The sequence below is a fragment of the Accipiter gentilis genome, chromosome W (assembly GCF_929443795.1).
Source record: "Accipiter gentilis chromosome W, bAccGen1.1, whole genome shotgun sequence".
Taxonomy (NCBI): Eukaryota; Metazoa; Chordata; class Aves; order Accipitriformes; family Accipitridae; genus Astur; species Astur gentilis.
The window spans coordinates 1,045,113-1,063,200 of record NC_064918.1 but is presented as its reverse complement, the minus strand read 5'-3'; the positions used below and the strand labels follow the sequence as shown (position 1 = coordinate 1,063,200).

General features: G+C 46.0%; 1 protein-coding gene across 1 annotated transcript in view; it reads left to right on the top strand.

Moving 5' to 3' along the window:
• The window catches only part of LOC126035378 (uncharacterized), a 197,971-nt gene that overhangs the window by 125,050 nt on the left and 54,833 nt on the right, over positions 1 to 18,088 (top strand). The gene's annotated exons all lie outside the window — the stretch shown is intronic.

Here is an 18,088-nt window from a genome sequence, read left to right as displayed (position 1 = left end):
AGGGGGACCATAAAAAACATATCTTTAACATCCACTGTTGCCATAATCGGGTGGGCTCGTTCCTGGATTGTAGCTATAAGCTCAGCAATATTAGGTACCACAGCTGTCAAAGGACCAGTATTTGCTTTAAGTCTGTGAAAATCTACAGTTAATCTCCACTTGCCATTAGGTTTTTGCACTGGCCACACCGGGGAGTTAAAAGGAGAGTGGGTCGAAATCACGATGCCTTGTCCCTTTAAGTCCTCTAACACAGCTGCTATTCCCTCTCTGGCCACCAAGGGTATCGGGTAGGGCTTAACATTTGTAAGCTTTGAAGGGGGAAGCAGTGGTGAGGCTTGTAACAGCCGAATATATATTGTGAGGAAACCAAATGACCACTGTCTCCCTTTGTTATCAATCCAGGTCTTTCCCTTTAAAACATTGAGTCCTAAAAGGTTAAGTGGAAACTCCCCCATAACCATTGTCACTGTAGTGGCACTATCTTCTGGCAAAGGCAGGCTGACCATTGCTAACGCCTGTGGCTGAACAATGCCGAATGCATCTGCCACAAAAAGCCGCTGTTTGGAGGGTGTAATTCCGCAATTAGCAGCGTCTTTAGTTTTAATAGCTGAAATTTGAGCTCCAGTATCTACCAAAAAGGTGACTGGGACTTGTCTTGGCCCCACGATGCCTGTAATTAGTAAATCACCACAGCCTTTTTCAGTGAGCTGTCTAAAATACATCCAACCTTCACCCCCCTGCTCACCACCAAAAGGCCAAGGATCTAGTTTCCCACAGGTCTTTGGGTGGCATTTGGTTCTGATAAATCAATCAGGGAGGGTGCGCTGGGAGTAGTATTCTCAAAATCCACCTTTCTATTTGCTGATTTATCAGGCCACCCTGTTACCAATTTTTCCAATTTGTCTGTTGGCATCCCGTTCATTAAGTCACGCAGGATCCCCTTCTTCTGTCCCTCTGCCCACAGTCTATTGTGTTTCTTTGGGATGTGTCCCATCCCCCCGTCCCGTCCCCCCCCGGCGGTTTAGTGAGGGGTGTTCTCTTATCACTCCCAGGGCGTGGAACTATTTTAACTTCCGCCTGCCTCAAGCCCCTGGAGTCCGTTTTGGTGCCTGGAGGGTTAACGGGACCATACTTGTGCCAATAATTAATTAATTCCTGGGCCACTTCTCCCCAAGTCCACATTTTCCTATCTGGGGGTCGGCGGTGCCGATCAGGCATGAATCCTCCTGAAGCAGCCGCAACACTCTCGCCCTGGGGCATTGCCTGTATCTTTCCTTGTAATTGTATACCAAACGGTTTCAGAGAATCAGGGAGTCCCCATATAAGGGGAGTCATTTGCTCAGGATCCACCAACATCATCATCGGGGACTCCTGCATAGGCTCCAATTTTCGATCATACATCATCTGCAGACAAGCTGCCTTTTGCACACTCTCCACTAATTGATCAACAGTCCCTGTAATCGCGAGAGGATCCTCCCTCTCCAAGGGGTTCAAACCCCCCGCCCAATAGGCTGCCGGTTGGGTTAAAGACCAGGGGGCACGGTAATCTCCAGTAGTTAAAAACACTCCCAGTCCCCAACACCCTTCCACCTCCTTTTCACTTAACAGAATCTGGTCCCCCCCCGCCGCCGCCAATACTCTCCACACACACTCTGTTTCTGACTCCTTAGGGGTTGGGCTAAATTCCTTTTTTAGTTTTGCCAACTCAGTGGCAGTATAGGGGACCTCTTTAGTTGTAACTTGGGGGAACTGGTCCTGCTCATCATCGTAAATATATTCAGTTTTGACTAAGGGTTGCAATGAAGGCAGCTCTAACTTCTCGACTCTCTTTCGCTGCCTGCAGATTGTTAAAGCGGTAGCCAATTTCTGATCTTGGAGGAATTTCCTCACGGACAGTACCCGCAAGGAGCTGCTCCTTAAGACCAATCTGCAAATGTTTCACTTGGTTCTTTTCTGCTTCAAGTTGTGCTTTTAATCCCACCACTTGTCCCAGAAGGGACTGAACAAGATTTTGGAGGGATTCAATAATTTGAGATTCTGCAGTGAGGTGGCAATCCCTAGCCTCCACTGCTCCAGCCAGACTGGCACTGAGAACGGTACAGACAACTGCTTTTCCTTTTCCTGACTGTACTCTAGCGTCTTCCTGTAAAGTGACCATCCAATCAACAACGCTCTGCAGATTATACCCATTTCCCTACCCCAGGCACAGAGGGTCGTGCTTTATGTTTTTCTAAAAAATCAAACAAAACTTCTTTCCCCAAAGGGGCAATTTTACTATCACTCATCTTACATAAAGCGGGGAAGCAGTCATCTCAGGAAGGCAGCACGTAAAGTTTCAAACACAACACAACACAAGCCTGCACCCCTTATGTTCCTGAGAGGTCTCACATATTTGGGAAAGAGTACGGCACTCTCATCTCAAGGGATCCTGTCTGTGATGCCAATTTAAATGTCCCGATCCAATGTCGGATAAGGTTTCGATATGATCCCAAGAGCGAGATTAAGACACAAACAAGGTCAAATGCTGTATACCCAGAAGAGCTTTTATTATCAAAAGTAACAAAAGTAGAAAATAGTGGCGATAGGATAGAATGGAAGAAAAGGTAGAAATTAAGCAAGCAGTTGGGATAGGATTGCTAGGATAGTCGCCACCACAGATCCAGCGGCGTCCCATTGGTCCTCAGGCAAGCAGTCGATGGTGGGAGTTGCAAGGATGGTCACCACCACAGATCCAGCAGCGTCCCGTTGGTCCTCAATCTTCAATTCTTCGGTGGTGAAAAAGAAAAGCCTCACAGCTTGTCTCTATGGGTTTTTATAGGGCATATTTCGATGATGTCACGCGCTGCAGGTTTCGTGTATCACATGACCTTCACGTGATCAACACCAGAAACCAGTATCTTATCAGCTCCAGCCCCATTTCCTCCCCTGGATGCCTCAATGGCCTGGTAATCATCCCCATGGACAGAGGAGTGTCCTGCTTAAACAGGCCATCTCAGAGAAAAAGGGCTCAAGATAAACAGTTCACAGTTCCTTGAGATGACAGTCCAGTCCCTCACACCTAACAATCATTGAGACAAACGGCTTGAGATAACGATTCCATCTCTTACACTGTCTGCGTTTTCATTTGCCATCAATATTGTTTATTTCTCTCCTCTTAATCCCTCGTTTTTTAAAATGTTGCTTCTATGTCCACTCTTACCTAGTTTGCCATGTCTATTTGTAGTTCTTTCCTGTCTGTCCTGTACCTCATTGCTTTTTCAAATTTTCTTTCCATGACCACTTTCATCAACAGGTCTATTCTTAGTTTTTAATTCTTTCCTGTCTGTCATTTTACATGGCACTTATAAATTATTTTTCTATGTCTGCTTTTATCCAGTTCACTGTCTTTATATTATTTCTTGCATTTTATTAATGCCCTTGCTTTTTAATTTTTTTGTCTATGTCTTCATTTATTTAGTTTGCTCTCCCAGTTTTTTCCATGCTTTCCTCTTAATCCCTTGGATTTTCAAATTTTGTTTCTAAATCTACTTTTATCAAGATCCCTATCTCTGTATTTTATTTCTTTCCTGTCTGTCATATACCCCATCGCTTTTAAAATATACTTGCTATGTCTCCGTTTTATTTAGTTTGCTGTCCCTATTTTTTTTTCCTCTCAATCTCAAGGCTTTTAAAATTTTGTCTACTATTATTTAGTTTTCTGTCTCTAATTTTTTAATGTCTTCCTCTCTTAATCCTCATCACTTTTAAAATTTACTTCCTGTGTTTCTGTTTGTTTATACAATTTTTCCTTCATGTCCCTAATCCCTGTTGCTTTTAATATTGTCTCCTTTTATCCAGTTAACTGTCTGTATTTTAAAATTTTTTTCTTGTCTGTCCTTTACATCTTTGCTTTTTAAATTTTCTTTCTTTGTGTTTTAGTTTGTTGTCCTTATTTTTCAATTTTTTTCCTTTATTTTCTTAATCCTTTTTTTAAAATGCCCTTTCTCTGTCTACTTTTATCCCATTGTCGTGGTTTCAGCCCGGCCGGTAACAAAGGACCACGCAGCCGCTCGCTCACTCCTCCGCCCCCCTCCGGTGGGATGGGGAGGAGACGGAGGAGAGGAAAAAAAAAGAAAAAAGAAACTGGAACCTCGAGGGTTGAGATAAAGGCAGTTTACTGGGACAAACACAAAGAGATTACAACAACAACAACGGCACTAATGAAAAAAAAAGTATACAAAAAGAGTGATGCACAGTGCAACTGCTCACCACCTGGGACCCGACGCTCCGCCACTTCCCCCACCGAAAACAGAGACCACCCCCCGGCCCGCTCCCCATTTATATACTGGGCAGGATGTCACATGGTATGGAATAGCTCCTTGGCTAGTTCAGGTCAGCTGCCCCGGCTATGCCCCCACCTCCCAGGTTCCTGTAAAAATTAACTCTATCCCAGCTGAACCCAGGACACCCATTCACTGTCTTTATTTTTTAATTGTTTCTCCTCTTTCTTTAGTACTGTTGCTTTTTAAATTTTCTTTCTATGTCTACTTTTCTCAAGCTCCCATCCCTATTTTTAAGTCTTTCTCGTCTGTTGTGTACCCTGTTGGTTTTTAAATTTACTTTATATGTCTCTGGTTTAGTTTGCTGTTCCTTTTTTAAAATTTTTTCCTTTACTTCCTGAATCCTGTCACTTCAACAATGCTCTTTATATGTCTACTTTTATCCAGTTCCTGTTTCTATTTTTCAATTCTTTCCTGTCTGTCATGAACCACACTGCTTTTAAAATTTTCTTTCTATGTCTACTTTTATGTAGCTAACTGTCCCTATTTTTCAATTTTTTACTCTCATAATTTTTTGTTGTGAAATTTTGTTTCTAGGTGTACTTTTATCATGTTTTCTCTCCCTATTTGTTATTTTTTTCCCCATTTCCTGTCGCTTTATAAATTTTTTGCTCTATGTCTGCTTTAATCAAGATATCTCTCCCTGTTTATTAATTATTTCCTGTCTGTCCTGTACCCAGTTGCTTTTAAAATTTTCCCTCTACATCTCCATCTAAGGTTTTTTGCTATTTTTTCACTTTTGAATTTTTGTTTCTGTGTTCACTTTTACATGTTTTTGTCTCTATTATTTACTTATTTTTCCTGTATTCTACATTGTCACTTTTAAAATTTTCTTTCTGTGTTTACTTTTATCAAGCTGTCTATCCCTATTTTTTAATTCTTTCTTGTTTGTCACATACCTTGTTGCTTTTTAAATTTTCTTTGTGTCTTTTATTTTTTTTTTTTCTCTTCTCTTAGTTCATCCCCTGGCCTTAGAGGGTCTCCTTGGCACGCTATTATCTCTGGAGTGTAATTTGTACCCCTCTTGGTTTGTCAGAACATCTCAGGTCATCCCTCTTCCTCAGAGCAGTCTTTCTGTCCTCTCCTCCATCTCACTTGCCTCCAGTGGGTCAGTGTCTCCCTCATGACATCTGTACTCTGTTCAAATCCCCTCCTGAGTACCTTTGTGCTCTCAACCCTTCTTCTGTCTCTCTGGCCACATCAGCACCCCTCTATGTCTGTCACAATGCTTCCTGTGAGCATCCTTGTGTTCCATGGCCATCTTTTAGTTCTGCAACAGGCTTTGTACCTTTCTTATTCAGAGACAACTCTTCCTCAGGCTTTCATTTTGCCCCAGAGCACTCTTACCTTCCCCTCCCCTCCACCATGTCAGATGCCTTCGGTCCCTGGTCCCCTCAGGATATCTGTACTCTGTTCAGATCCCTTCCTGAGTACCTCATTGTGTCAGCAATCCTTTGTTCGTCTCTATGTCCACGTTCCCCCGGCCCCCCTGAGCCCTCTCGTTCCTGTCACCTCCCAAGACCATCCTCGTGCACCGTGGCACCCTTTGAGCTCTGCAGTCCTCTTTGTATCTCTCTTATTCAGACAGAACCCTTCCTCACACTTTCCTACCTTTCTAAGCTCTCCTACCTTATACACTGCTATCTAGGATGTCTCCATTCAGTCGCTCATCCCCTGAGGACATCTGTACATGGCTGGGACACCTTTTTGAGTTTTGTGTTGTGTCCCAGAGCAACCTTCTGTCTCTCTTTGACTCTCAGCACACTTGTCCTGCCATCATCATGCCTCCTGAGGCCATCCTTGTGCCCCACAGCCCTCTTTTGGCTCTGTAGCACACTTTGCACCCTTCTCCCTCCTCGAGAACCTTTCCTGATGCCATCTTTCATCTCCAGAATGCTCACGTTGTCCTCTATCCTAGCTAAGATACCTCTGCTCAGTCCCTGGTCTCCTGAGGACATCTGTAGTCTGTTCGAATCCCCTCTGGACTTCCTCATGGTGTCCTTAAGCCTTCTTTTGTCTGTCCCTCTCAGAACCCCTCTGCTACTGTGTCGTGGTTTCAGCCCAGCTGGTAACAAAGGACCACACAGCCGCTCGCTCACTCCTCCCCGCCCCCCTCCAGTGGGATGGGGAGGAGAATCAGAAAGGAGAAAAGAAAAAAAAACCCACCAGAACCTTGTGGGTTGAGATAAGGACAATTTACTGGGACAACACAAAAAGAGAAGTTACAACAACAACAGTACTAATAAAAGAATATACAAAAAGAGTGATGCACAGTGCAACTGCTCACCACCTGGAACCTAACACTCTGCCACTTGCCCCACCGAAAGTCGAGAGAGCTCCCCCCAGCCCGCTCCCCATTTATATACTGAGCATGATGTCACATGGTATGGAATAGCTCCTTGGCTCAGGTCAGCTGCCCTGGCTATGCCCCCCACCTCCCAGATTCCTGTAAAAATTAACTCTATCCCAGCTGAACCCAGGACATTATCCGCCCCTTATTCTATACCATCTACATCATGCCCGGATCATACATTTTCCAATTAATCACCGCCACTTTCCTTGTCTTTGAGATATATATATATATGTATATGTATATGGACACCCCCCCCACACAAATAGCATTCCCTTAGTCTATGGGCCATCCCTCTAATGTGTCCATCAATTTTATTTAATCTATGACTTTGGGGCTCTATCTGTTGTAACAGTCCTTCAGGATAGGAGAGATGGTGTGTAGGGTTGGATTGTTGCATGCTGCCTCTGGAGCTTGTGGCTAGTACATTTGGTGCAACTCATGCCCTTGGTCTGCAGGTCAAAGATGTTGATCTTGAGGAAATTGCTGGGTGCCAGTTCAAGTTCTATCGCTGTTGTACTTGGCTTAGTTTCAAAAGTCCATCCTGTAGTCATTTGGATAATTCTCACAATAATACCTTTGATATGGCATATAGCACTATAGATGTAATGACATACATTTGCAGGTTATTTAGAAGTTAAATATCATACAGTCTGATTCACTGGCTATTCTCTCCCAAAATCAAATCCCCTTGAGGTACACATTGAACTTCCCCATCCTTCTGCATCAACCACCAAGTGCACCTAGGTCCTTGAGCAAAAGCAGTCCCATGTATGTGTTTGTCTCTGCCTGACGCAGGACTAACCCAGACTGTCTTTCCTAACATATTCCTCATGCGCACTACAGGGACTTTATCCCCTTCTACAGTATGTGGAAGTCTTGGTTGGGCGGGGCCAGCCCGATTGGCAGATCCTCTAGTATTAACCAACCAGGTGGCTTTTGTTAAATGTGTATCCCAATGCTTGAAAGTTCCACCCTCCCATTGCTCTCAATGTAGTTTTCAGCAGTCCATTGTATCGTTCAACTTTTCCAGAGGCCGGTGCGTGATAAGGGATGTGATACACCCACTCAATGCCATGTTCTTTGGCCCAGGTGTCTACGAGGTTGTTTCGGAAGTGAGTCCCGTTGTCCGACTCGATTCTTTCTGGGGTGCCGTGTTGCCATAAAATTTTCTCTTCAAGGCCCAGGATAGTGTTCTGGGCAGTGGCGTGGGACACAGGATATGTTTCCAGCCACCCAGTGGTTGCTTCCACCATTGTAAGCACATGGCACTTGCCTTGGCGTGTTCGTGGGAGTGTGATATAGTCAATCTGCCAGGCCTCCCACTGTTTATATTTCAGCCATCGCCCTCCATGCGACAGGGGTTTTTGCCGCTTGGCTTGCTTAATTGCAGCACGTTTCACATTCGTGGATAACCTGTGCAATAGTGTCCATGGTCAAGTCCACCCCTCACGAGGTGTCCAGCAGTTACTTATCTCATTCTTCGGCATCCAGGAGTTGTTTCTCAGGCTCTTCTTATCTTCCCTTTTCCCAGCGTATAAGGACACAGCATCCTTGTCCGCTTCAGCACTTTGTAAACTTATGCTTCGTTCCCAGCTAACGGCTGGATTGCTCACATGCCCTCGCCCAGCCAAGAAATCCTCAACACATGGTAGACTCTGATCCTCTCTTGTTCCCTCAGAACCCCCCCTAGCCACGCATCAGACTCGTACCACTAATGCGACAGTCAGCCCCCTCAACACTCCTTGCCTCACAGTCACGATGCCTCCCAAGACCTTCTTTGATCTCCACAGCACTTCATAGCACTTGGTCTCCCTTTCTATCTCTCGCATTCCATCAGAGCCTCCCTTCTTTCTTTGTTGAAATCCCCTTCAGTATTCCTCATTGTTATCTCTGAGGCTGCTTCAGTCTCTCAGCCCCCCTCAGGACTCCTCTGATCCCTTTGCCGAGCTCTCGCAAAAGATCCCCTATGCCCTAGAGCCCTGGTTTAGCTCGGGAGGGCACTCTGCACCCCTCTTTTGCCCTTAGAACCCTTCCTGAGTCCATATCCGTTACCCTGGTTGGTCTTTCTGTCTTCTCATCTGTTTGGTGCACCTCCATTTGGTCCCCGATCCCCTGAGGACATCTGTTCTTTGTTCAATTCCCCTTTGAGCTCCTTGCACCCCCAAGGCTTCCTTGGTCTCTCTGGCCCCTTCAGGATCTCTCTAATCCCTGTGATGATGCCTCTTGCTCTGTTGGAGCCTTTTCCAAAGCTGTCTTTGTGGTCCAGAGCAGTCTTTTTTTCTTCTGTCTTACAGTATGTTTCTATTTGGTATCTGGTACCTCAAAGATGACTCTTGTCAGCTTAGATCTCCTCTTGAGTTTTTCAGAGGAGTCAATAGCCTTCATCTATTTTTATTGACACACCTCCCGTGGTGGTTTTTGTTGTGTTTTGCAATTTATTTTTGTTTTAGCTACTTAGGCGTTAATTAGGCTGCTTCATACAGTTTCTGGTACATTTCTTGTATTTCCATGGTTTTTTGGTGGTTTCTGTCCTTTGGGACTCATCTAGTTCTCTTAAGGGAATCAGTCGAAGACACAGTCAGGGTGACTCTGAATCATCGGCGATTTACTGTAAATAATTTACTTTGCAACCAGAGGTATTTTTGAGAAGGGATTCTTAAGGGATCTAATTCTGCTTTGTCATTCAGTCCTATCCACAAGGTAGTTCTGGTAGAACTCAGGTAGTACGTGTGGTCTTGCTAGAAATGAAGCGTAACCCCCAGAGCATTTGGCTTTTTTATAGGAAACTAAAGCACATCAATTTTGATAACATTATTATTGCTTTTAGTGAACTACTTTCTTACATAGCTTAGTAGGTGTCCTGGTTTCAGCCAGGATAGAGTTGTCTTCCTAGTAGCTGGTACAGTGCTATGTTTTGAGTTCAGTATGCAAAGAATGTTGATAACACTGATGTTTTCAGTTGTTGCTAAGTAGTGCTTAGTCTAAAGTCAAGGAATTTTCAGCGTCTGATGTCCAGCCAGCAAGAAAGCTGGAGGGGCACAAGAAGTTGGCACAGGACACAGCCAGGGCACCTGACCCAAAGTGGCCAACAGGGTATTCAATACCATGTGATGCCACATCTAGTATATAAACTGGGGGGAGTGGGGGCAGGGGATTGCCACTCGGGGACTGGCTGGGTGTCGGTCGGCAGGTGGTGAGCAATTGCACTGCACATCATTTGTACATTCCAATACTTTTATTATTGCTGTTGTCATTTTACTAGTGTTATCATTATCATTATTAGTTTCTTCTTTTCTGTTCTATTAAACTGTTCTTATCTCAACCCACAAGTTTTACTTCTTTTCCCGATTTTCTCCCCCATCCTGCTGGGTGTGGGAGGAGTGAGTGAGCAGCTGCATGGTGCTTAGTTGCTGGCTGGGGTTAAACCATGACAGTAGGACATCTATCTTTTTCTATCTACACCCCAGAAAAATTAAGTTTAATTCCCTACCCTACATTGCTGATGCAATAGATGTAGCTGTAGTACAAGAGCAGGTATCATCATTTCCAGTAAGCGTCACTTTCTCTGTTCAGGGCTTTGTATACTGTAAATTGGAGGCAGGTGAGAAAACTCACTACTGCTCCTCTGTCTGCTGTTATGCATTGTGGTGGTTTGCTCCTCCCCTTTCCCAGGTGAGTGTGGGAAGGGTGTTGGGCAGAGGCCCAGGGTATATGAGCCACAGCCTCGCTTAAGGTAGTTTATTGTGCTCTTGGGCTTCTCTGGTGTTGGTGCTTGGCTGTTTCTTCAGTTGTTTGCAGCTTTTGAGCTGGCTAAGGTGTTTGTGGACCTCTCTTGCTCAGAGCTTTGTTTGTCAGGTAGTCTCAGTTGCTACGTGGTATGGTGTCCTGTCTTTTTTGAGCTTTCTGGATTTTTTTTTTGTGTTTTCTGGCTTTTGGTTAGAATTCTTTTTGGCAGGGTTTCTTCTGTTTATTCCTACAGGTAATGTCAGGTGGTCTTTTGGAATCCAGGTCCCTGTAGTGCCCTCTCCTCTCTTTTTGCCAGATATCCTCACCAGTATTTTCTCATGATGGGAGCAGCGGGGAGGGAGAGTGGAGCACTAGGGCATCCAGAGAGGTAACATTAGACTTCCTCTCATCTTTGCAGGGCTGACCCTGAAGAAGTCCAGTAGGTGGCTCAATTGTGTGAGTAGATATAATGCGGGTACACTAATTCCTTTCAGAGCATGTCAGAGGGTAAGGACTTTGTTTTGTTTAGCATAATGTTGTTCTGTTTTGTGTATTTGTAGAATACATGAGTTCTTTTGTGTGGGAGCGTATTGGGTCTGGCTGAGATGGAGTTAACACTCCCCATAGCAGCCCTCATAGCACTGTGCTCTGCATCAGTAGCTAGAAAGGTATTGATAGCACACCAGTGTTTTGGCTACTGCTGAGCAATGCTGGCACAGCATCAAGGCTGTCTCTCCAACATTTTTGCCCTCCCCTCAATGGCAGGCTGGGGCAGGGCAAGATCTTGGGAGGGGACATAACCAGGGCAGCTGACCTAAACTAACCAAACAGATACTCCATACCATATGACGTTAGCTCAGATATAAAAGCTAAGTAAAGGGAGATGGAAGGGGGGCGGTGGCATTTTTTTGTCTTCTGGAGCAACCACTATGTGTTCTGAAGCCCTGCTTCCCAGGAAGTGGTCAGACATTGCCTGCTGATGGGAAGTAGAGAATAACATTGTTTGTTTTTTCTCTGCTTTTGCGTGCAACCTTTGCTATCACTTTATTAAACTGTCCTTATCTCAACCGATGAGCCTTTTGTTATATTTTCTCCTCCCCTGTCCATCTGAGGAGGGGGAGTGATAGAGTGGCTTTGGTGGGCACCTGGCATCCAACCAGGGTCAACCCACTACGGTCCTTTTTGGCGCCCAACCTGGGGCATGACAATGGCAGTTTTGCATTAAGTGTTCTATAGCTAGTTATTAAGTGGCAAGCTCCTGTGCAGGTTTTGGAGCTTGTTGGCTGCTTGCTTTTCTCTGTCTTGCTGAGTTTGGGAAGATGGTAATGCAAATAATGGCTGTGTGCTTTGTCCTGGCAGTGATGGCTTTGCTGTGTTGTGGGAGCTATCTTGTGGAGGAGATGAGGGAACACATCTCCCTCTCCCTACCGGGCACTGATGTGAATGGTTTTATTATGCAGGCTCCCAAGGTCCTTGTTCACCCTTATGTGAGCTGTTCAATACTAATAATTAATACTGGTGGCATATTATGGGTATTGTGGAATCTGGTCTCGTCCTGGTATATGAAAAGACAAGTTTTAGGTGAGGCAATACTGAAATGTGCCCTCAAGCGACCAGTCCCGGGGTGGCAGGGTATATGGAAGGATTTGGGCAGATTCCTAGGACGGTTATCACCTCCCATAATCTGGGACTTTACATCCGAACAGGCAAGTAACCCTGGCAAACTGACGCGCCACCTGATAGAAGGGTGCCTTGCCTATCCCAATGAAAACCAGCAGCTTCTCGCACTGTACTGGGGCCTGGCCCATGCCTACTGAGCCATACTTCAACACTCTCAGAGGACCACAGTTGAGGCAGGGACCCGACTGCATCTGAGGACACCATGCTCAAGATGGGGACCCAAACAATAACTACAGTAATTGCCCCAATAGTGAAACGGAAACAGTGGACAAGGAGATCAACAGGTCCATACCATCAATTAGTGAGGGAAGAAGAGGAAAGGCTTGATCTAGAAGCTGGTCCTTCGATAAAGGAAGTGGAGGAAGGAGTGAGGGAACTTAAATAGGAAGCGGAAACTACCTGGTCCCTGACACCCTCAGAACCTTGGGACTTGCGGAAAGATCACAGCCGCCAGCTAGGTGAGCAGATTGCTGCCTGGCTGCTCTGATGCTGGGATAATGGGGCTGACAGCAACTAGAAGGCAAGGAAGCCCAACAGCTGGGATCCCTCGCTAGAAACCAGGGAACTGAAAGAGGAATGGGAAAAGAGGCAGCAGTTTGCAGTCTCTGGAGCCGGCTCCTCTCAAGTGTGAGGGCAAGATATCCATTGAAGGAAGGTCTTGTGAACTCCTCAGGAAAGTGGACTTGCACAGATGAAGCATCCAGTACCTGAGAGAGTTAGCAGTGGTGGAAGTCATCTACAGTGACCTAGATGATGAGGAGGTCTCCAAAGATGCAGAGGATGTCCTGTGCACATGGGCCATGTGACGAAAGGTGCTTCAAGGTGCCCCAGCATCATATTCTAACAGCTTGGCAGCAATGTATTGTCCAGATATGGAAACACCAACTGTGGAGAAAGTGTCGTCTTGGCTCCAAAACTTTGAGGAAAATCTCTGTGTCTCCTCATCCCTACAGGACAGTGCCTTGGCTGTTAGGGATGCTCCAAGAAATCAGTCCTGTCCTGCCCCAGCCAGAGGGAAAGGGAGCCCAAGGTGTAAGCCATGTGGTATACTCTGGTTCTTCCTGTGTGACCAAGGGGAGGACATGAGGAAGTGGGATGGTGAATCCACCTTTAAGCTGGACGCCTGTGTACGTGAACTGAGAGGGAAGACAGCTGTTAAGAAGGTGTTGTGGTTTCAGCCCAGCCGGTAACAAATGACCACGCAGCCGCTCGCTCACTCCTCCGCCCCCCTCCGGTGGGATGGGGAGGAGACGGAGGAGAGAAAAAAAAAAAAGAAACTGGAACCTCGAGGGTTGAGATAAAGGCAGTTTACTGGGACAAACACAAAGAGATTACAACAACAACAACGGCACTAATGAAAAAAAAGTATACAAAAAGAGTGATGCACAGTGCAACTGCTCACCACCTGGGACCCGACGCTCCGCCACTTCCCCCACCGAAAACAGAGGCCACCCCCCCAGCCGCTCCCCATTTATATACTGGGCAGGATGTCACATGGTATGGAATAGCTCCTTGGCTAGTTCAGGTCAGCTGCCCCGGCTATGCCCCCACCTCCCAGGTTCCTGTAAAAATTAACTCTATCCCAGCTGAACCCAGGACAGAAGGGGTCACCCAAGAAGAAGGCTGCCAGCATAACTGCTGTAGAGGTCCAAGAAAGCAATTAGCGATCCTCCAGGCATAGAAGAACTGAGACCACCTCCCTTGATTCTGGTGAGGGGACTTCGGGTCTGGTACCGCAAGGATTGGACAGTGAATATTCTGATGAGGAACAGTAATAGAGGGTCCCTGCCTTTGGCGAGGAGGAGGAAAGGGATGACTGCGTATACTGGACTGTGTGGATTTGATGGCCTGGCACATCAGACTTATAGAAGTATAAGGCTTTGGTAGACACTGGTGCACAGTGTACAGTGATGCCATCAGGATACAGGGGCACAGAACCCATCTGGATCTCGGGAGTGACAGGGGGATGCCAAGAATTGACTATATTGGAGCCTGAGGTGACCTTGATGGGACAAGTGGGAAGAGCACCCCATTGTGACTGGCCCAGAGGCCCCTTGTATCCTTGGCATAGACTACCTCAAGAGAGGGTGCTTCAAGGACCCAAAGGGGTACTGATGGGCTTTTGGTGTAGCCACTGTAAATGCAGAGAAGATCAAACAGCTATCTGCCCTGCCTGGCCTTTCAGAAGATCCCTTCATTGTGGGATTGCTGCAACTTGAAGAACAGCAGGTGCCTGTTGCAGAATTTCATGTGGGGATGGAAGACAGGACACCAATATGATGATCAAAGTTGCCAGTTTATTGAGCCTAGCTGATCATTCTTATACAATTCTCTAAGTTCCTAAGAAGCTTTGGTTGACTGCTGCATGCAAGCATTTAGTGTCCACGTGTACAAGCATAAAATGTGATTGGTTATATCAACACTGTAGGCACATATAAACATAAGATATACTAACTCTGTACATGTGCATAAACATAGGACATAATTGGCTATATTAACTAGAGCATGTGAAACTTATCTCAGTCTAATTGGTCAAGGTAAGCTGCCAAATTGAGGTTGTTTGTGCCAAGTTCCCTTTATCGTGGAATGTGCACCTGTGTTTTCCTAATTGGGATCCTTCTTTTTCTGTTGTCTTGTTTATTCTGTTCAAGGCCTTCTAAAGGCATTTTGAATGCTCTTGTGACCATGAGCTACTTTCAGGTCAAGTCATTAAATTCTATATAACTGACTCCTACAGGTGCCAATCGCTACCAGGACGGTGCACTTTCGGCAGTATTGGACAAACCAACACTCCCTGGCTCCCATCTATGAGCTGATTCATCAACTGGAGAGCCAAGGAATCATCAGAAAGACTCATTCACCTTTTAATAGTTCTATAGGGCCAGTGCGAAAGTCGGATGGAGGTTAACAGTAGATTATCGTGGCCTGAATGAAGTGACACTGCCACTGAGTGCTGTTCTACAAGACATGTTAGAGCTCCAATATGAACTGGCATCAAAGGCAGCCACATGGTATGCTACAATTGATATTGCCAATGTGTTTTTCTCCATTCCTTTGGCAGCAGAGTGCAGGCCACAGTTTGCTTTCACATGGAGAGGTGTCCAGTACACCTGGAATCAACTGCCCCAGGGGTGGAAACACAGCCCTACCACTTGTCATAGACTAATCCAAACTGCACTGGAACAAGGCGATACCCCTGAACATTTACAATACATAGATGACATCATCATGTGGGGCAATGAGGCAGAAGAAGTGTTTGAGAAGGGAAAAAGAATAATTCAGATTCTTCTGAAAGCTGGTTTCGCCATAAAGAAAAGTAAGGTCAAGGGACCTGCACAGGAGATTCAGTTCTTGGGAATAAAATGGCAGGATGGATGCCGTCATGTGCCTATGGATGTGCTTAACAAGATAGCAACTATGTCTCCACCAGGTAACGAGAAGGAAACACAAGCTTTCCTAGGCCTTGTGGGGTTCTGGAGAATGCATATTCTAGGTTATAGTCAGCTTGTGAGCCCTCTCTATCGAGTAATGTGGAAAAAAGAACTATTTTGAATGGGGCCCTGAGCAGCAACAAGCCTTTGAGCATATCAGACAGGAAATAGCTCGTGCAGTAGCTCTTGGGCCTGTCCGGACAGGACCAGATGTACAAAATGTACTCTACACTGCAGCTGGCGAGCATGGTCTCACCTGGAGCTTGTGGCAGAAAACACCAGGAGAAACCTGAGGTCGACCATTAGGATTTTGGAGCTGGGGGTACCAAGGACCAGAAGCTCACTACACCCCGACTGAAAAAGAGATACTAGCAGCATATGAGGGGGTTCGAGCTGCTTCAGAAGTTGTTGCTACAGAAGCATATCTCCTCTTGGCACCACGATTGCCTGTGCTACACTGGATATTCAAAGGAAACATCCCCTCTACACATCATGCAACCAGCGCTACATGGAGTAAGGGGATAGCATTGATCACACAACAGGCTCGACAGGGGAAATCTAACTGCCCTGGAATTCTGCAAGAGATCATGGATTGGCCAGAAGGCAGAGATTTTTGGAGCATCACTTGAGGAGGTGGCTCGTGCCCAAGAGGCACCACCATATAATGAGTTATCAGAAGATGAAAGGTGTTATGCTTTTGTTTACTGATGGATCCTGTTGTGTGGTAGGGAACCATCGGAAGAAGAAAGCTGCTGTGTGGAGTCCCACAGGACAAGTTACTTAGGCCACTGAAGGAGAAGGCGAGTCAAGTCAGTTTGCAGAAGTGAAAGCCATCCAACTAGCCCTAGACATTGCTGAACGAGAAAATTGGACGGTACTCTACCTCTATACCAACTCCTGGATGGTGGCTAATGCCCTATGGGGGTGGCTACAGCAGTGGAAGAAGACCAATTGGCAACGCAAGCGTAGACCCATCTGGGCAGCAGCATTGTGGCAGGGCATTGCTGCCCGTGTAGAACACATGTCTCTAAAGGTACGTCACGTACACGCTCACGTGCCCAAAAGCCGTGCCACTGAAGAACATCGAAATAATGAACAGGTAGACAAGGCTGTCAAAATAGAAGTAGCTCAGGTGGACCTGGACTGGGAGCGTAAGGGTGAGCTATTTGTAGCTCGATGGGCCCATGAGACATTGGAACATCTAGGGAGAGATGCAACATATAGGTGGGCTCGTGATCGAGGGGTGGACCTGACCATGGAGGCCATCCCACAGGTCACGCGTGAATGTGAAACATGTGCTGCAATCAAACGAGCCACCAGAGTAAAGTCTCCCTGGAACAGAGGGTGGTGGCTGGGCTTTTGATATGGCGAGGCCTGGCAAATTGACTACATTGGACCACTGCCATGAACATGCCAAGGCAAGCGCTACGTACTCACCATGGTGGAAGCAACTACTGGTTGGCTAGAAACATATCCTGTAAACCATGCCACTGCCTGAAACACCACCTTAGGCCTCAAAAAGCAAATTTTATGGCAACAGGGTACCCCAGAAAGAATTGAATCAGACAATGGGACTCATTTCCGAAATAACCTCATAAGCTCCTGGGCAAACAAACATGGCATTGAGTGGGTGTACTACATACCCTATTACCTACAGGCATCTGGAAAAATTGAGAGATATAATGGACTGTTGAAGACTATGTTGGGAGCGCTAGGCAATGGGACATGGAAGCATTGGGATACAAATTTAGCAGAAGCCACTTGGCTAGTTAACACCATAGGATCTGCTAACTGTCCTGGTCCTGCCCAAACAAAACCCCTACATACTGTGGGAGGAGATAAGGTCCCTGTGGTGCACATGGGGAAGTGGCTGGGGAAGGCAGTGTGGATTGCACCTCCCATGGGAAAAGGCAAACCCATCTGTGGGATTGTCTTTGCTCAGGGACCTGGGTGTACTTTGTGGATAATGTGGAAGGATGAGGACACCCAGTGTGTGGCTCAAGGACATTTAACCTTGGGAGAAAAATAATCTGTGATTTGAGTTGTATGTTGTAGGAAGTAATGTGGCAGGAATGACCTGAATTGCAGAGGAGTGAACTTTGTGAGGAACCAGACAAGTGAAATGGTGACCCAAACCAAGCCGGTGTTGCTGCCCAACGATCGAACATACTGCTTCTCCTGTCCTGACCACTCATCTTGACGGATGGGGCCCAAGTCATAACCTGTGTGTGAACATTTGGAGGAGTGGAAGAAGCCCATGGAATATCTATCTCTTAAAGGACAGGGGATAGTAATTAATAAGAATGTATAAATCTGTACGTTGGGTATAAAAGTGGTTTAAGTATGTAGTTTCAGTTGTAAGTGTTGGTAAGAAAGGATTTCAGTAATGAGAATTAAATACAACAGTATGGTTAGAAGATATGTGTATTAAATTATGTGGGACCTGAGCAGGACGCAAATGGTATGGAATAAGGGGTGGAGATTGTATTGGGTCTGGCTGAGATGGAGTTAGTACTCCCTATAGCAGCCCTCATAGCACTGTGCTCTGCATCAGTAGCTAGAAAGGTGTTGATAGCACA